At 36.5% G+C, this 3930-nt stretch overlaps 1 long non-coding RNA gene across 1 annotated transcript; it reads left to right on the plus strand.

Annotated features, from left to right (window-relative positions):
• Positions 1-986: 986 nt before the first annotated feature.
• Positions 987-3556, plus strand: LOC111563099 (uncharacterized). The gene is made up of 2 exons (XR_002745662.3): positions 987-1160; positions 1737-3556. It is a non-coding gene; the product is annotated as an uncharacterized LOC111563099 (long non-coding RNA).
• Positions 3557-3930: the final 374 nt, after the last annotated feature.

The raw sequence follows: 3930 nt of genomic DNA on the forward strand, positions 1-3930 counted from the left end.
AGCCCTGAAGCTCCTGAAACACCTGAAACACCTGCAGGCTGAGACCTCCATGTTAACAAACCCTCTGAGCTTTTACGTCTAGATCAGGAGAGTCAAACTCATTTTAGTTCAGGTGCCACATTCAACCAAATTTCATCTCAAGCGGACCGGACCAGTAAATTATCTTTTTCCTCTTTGTTTTAGTGCGAAAAAGTACATTCTGAAAATGTTCACATTTAAGGAATTATCTTTTCACTAAACATCATGAACAACCTAAAATTTATGAAGAAAAATAAATTCAGTTTCATCAATATTCAGCCTCAGTTTATCATTTCCACATTACAACTTCCAGATCACAGAGTGTCTACAAAGGAACACAACATTTAGTCATCTGGAACTGAACCAGAGAGGATTTACTGGAGGATCAAAACCACAAAAAAGGCAAAAAAGACAAAAAAACAACAAAAACAAAACAAAAAATGAGACAAATGACACAAAAAAATGACAAAAGCGACAAACAAAACAAGAAAGTAACACAAGCGAGACAAAAAAATGATACAAAAAACAATGAATAAAGCAAAACACAAAATGACAAGAATAAGACAAAAATCACAAGTGACACAAAAATAAGACAAACAACAAGACACAAAATGACAAAGCGAGACAATACGAAAAAACAAGAAACAAAACAGCAAAAATAGACAACACAAGTGAGACAAAAAGGAAATACAAAACAAGAAGAAACAAATGACAAAAAAGACAAAATATAAAAATGAGAAGCAAAGTGACAAAAAATTAGACAGATGACACGAAACAAAACAAAAAAGAGACAAAAAACTAGACAAAAAAACTTACAAAGCAACAAAAAAATGGACAAATGTAGCCCAGGCTATAATGAGGGATAGATGAATGGCTGGCTAGAGCTGTTGAACTGTATTAGAGGTGTTTTATACCAGTGTTATCACAACTTGACACAAGGGGGAGCTAGTTGGCTGGACGACACTAATCGGCCAGGAAATACCCTCAGCATTCCTTGGTTGTTGTGTCGTTCCAAGATCGTTGGCTGCTCATTGCTTCGGACATGTTCCTGCTGTGGCAAACTCGGTTCAGACTGAATGTTTAACAACAGTTGGCTTCGACCCTACTGTCCGGAACTGAGGGCACCGTCGTCAGATTCATTGGTGAGTGAGGGGAAAGTCCGCTAATTGTTGTTAGTATTAGGAATTTCCGAGTAAAAAAGATCGCTTCGCGCTAGCCGCGATGCTAACAGATGTAATGGGAAATCCCATAAACATATGCTAACAACATTAGCATTAAGGCCGCAGGAACGTGTGCTTAGCAACTCATGTATTTAGCACGTGGGAGTGTAAATATTGTGTCACAAAGAAAAAAAGAGTGGCTCTGTTACGGTTGTAATGTGTGCCTGAACTACTGTAGATAAGTTGGTGAATGTTAACTGTATTTAATCAGTTACACTGTTGACATGGAGTTTAGCTTTTTTGCACTGAGCTTCAACGGTTTTCAGTGTGATAGAATGTCATAATGTGCTTATATAAGGAAATGGTGAATTAATGAGGATTATCTGTAACCTTAAATCAGGGTAATCCATGTTGTGAACATTGTTGGAACTTGTGAATTCAGTCAGAGGTTACACCGATGCTTGGTGTTCTCACATGCCAGGTGCCAAAGTAAAGTGTAGCCTGGGTTGATGGCAATGTGTGGATAACATTTTGTATGGATCTATGACCTGCCTACAGGTCAGGTTTCTGGTAAGGAGTGGATTTTTTGGACAGTTCAGCATCCAGCAGAACACCCATCGGAGGATTCGTCCATCAGGAGACCAAGATTCCAGTTAACTGCATGGCGAGCCAACCCGTGGAAAGATTGAGAGACCAAGAGAAGGAGGATAGCTTCTGCAGAAGAATTACTGCGCTCATGGTGCGGTAGGACAGAAAAGACACACTCATACACTTGGACTGGGCCCCAGCGACCGATCCTCTGACTAACACCAAAAAGACTGGACTCAGACATTTCTATTTTTTTTGTCATTTGTGCGCACTTTATTATTTTTTATTGTATTGTAATGTTGTTGTTGTGCAGCTAATCTGCACTAATTATACTTATTACACATATTTTGGCAAATCCATTCTGTTTGTGTCTCCTTACTGACGCTCAGACCTCAGGCTCCAAGCGCCCTAGTCTCTGATGCTGGTCCAAATCTAATATATTTACGGTTTTGATGTAACAAAGTTGTCACACAAACAACAAAAACAAGACAAAATATTAGACAATTGACAAAAAATGACAAAAGTGAGAATCAAAACGACAAAGTAGACAACACAGGCGAAACAAAAACAATGATACACAAAACAACGAATAAAGCAAAACACAAAATGACAAAAATGAGACAAAAATCACAAGTGAGACAAAAATGAGACACAAAACGACAACAACGAGGCACAAAACAAAAACGAGACACGAAATGACAAAAAAATTTGACAAACGACACAAAACAAAACAAAAAAGGGACAAAGAACTAAACAAAAAAGCTACAGAGCAACAAAATAAATGGACAAACGACACAGAAAACACAACTGAGACAAAAGGGAAACACAAAACGCCAAAAAACGAGAAACAAAATGACAAAAACTTTAGGCAAATGATGAAAGTCAAACAAAAAAGACAAAAGACACCAAAAATGAGACCGCATGTTTGACACCCCTGGTCTAGCAGACACATTTAATCCTAAATTCAGTCTCAAAAAATTACACACAAAACAACGAATAAAGCAAAACACAAAATAATAAAAAACAAGTCAAGGAACACAGGCGAGACAAAAAGGAAACACAAAGTGACAAAAACGAGAAACAAAATGACAAAAGTCAGACAAAAAAGACAAAAAACAACAAAAATGAGGCAAAATATCACAAAAAAAGAAATACAAAATGACTAAAGAACAATGAACAATCTAGTATTTTACTTTATAGTCCAAACAACTTGTCATGGTCTAGAAATTATTTTAAGTTTATAGTTTTACTAATTTACAATCTGCAGTTAATGTCTTCTCTGGAATTTTTACACTTTGAGGACCGGATCGGACCCTCTGGGGGACCACTTTTGGCCCGCAGGTCATATGTTGGACACCCCTGTTGTAGCGTGTAGCATGATGCCGCTAGCTAACTGGTAGCTCAGCTTTAGTTACTTTAATAAACGTCCATCGTCTTCAGATTCAGAAGAAGATTCAGAAAGTGGATGTTCAGGAATCAAACAGTAAAAAACAGAACATTTGATCCATCAGGAGATTAAACCCTGTAAAACCTTGAAAACCTTTAAAACCCGTCAGTCTGCTGCTACAGGATCTTTATTTCCTCTGTTCGTTCAGTTTGTGGATTCATCTGACTGACAGATAATACATGACTCTAAATAATACTTCAGCTGTTATGCTGGGTTTGGACAAAACAATGCTGCTTCCTTCAACCAGTACAAGCTTTAAGGCTGCTGGATGTTTATCAGTTATTAGTTCATCTTCAGCCTTTTATATGAGCAAAAAATACCTGAATAAATGAAATGTTGTTTCTGTTGGTCTTTTTATTCCTTTATCTTCTTTTATAATATATTTGTCCCTTAAATGAAACTAAGCAGTATTTAAAGCTATTTATCAAACATGTTTTAACCAGGTTTCCTCCTATTTAACCCTGGTGTCGTCCTGCAGGTCAAATTGATCCGTTTTAAAGTTTGAAAATGTGGAAAAAAATATATTTTCACAGTGAAACTTCTGATGTCCACATTTTCAACATTTTTGGGGAATCTTTGAAAATTTTTTGGTGGAAAAAAAGAAATGTTAAAAATGTTTCTTAAGAACATTCACAAAAAAATCTACCAAGATCCAACGAATTTCGCTGGATTTTGTTTGATTTTTATGTGAATGTTCTTAAAGAAAATATTAGAAGT

The sequence above is a fragment of the Amphiprion ocellaris genome, chromosome 13, assembly GCF_022539595.1.
Source record: "Amphiprion ocellaris isolate individual 3 ecotype Okinawa chromosome 13, ASM2253959v1, whole genome shotgun sequence".
NCBI lineage: Eukaryota > Metazoa > Chordata > Actinopteri > Pomacentridae > Amphiprion > Amphiprion ocellaris.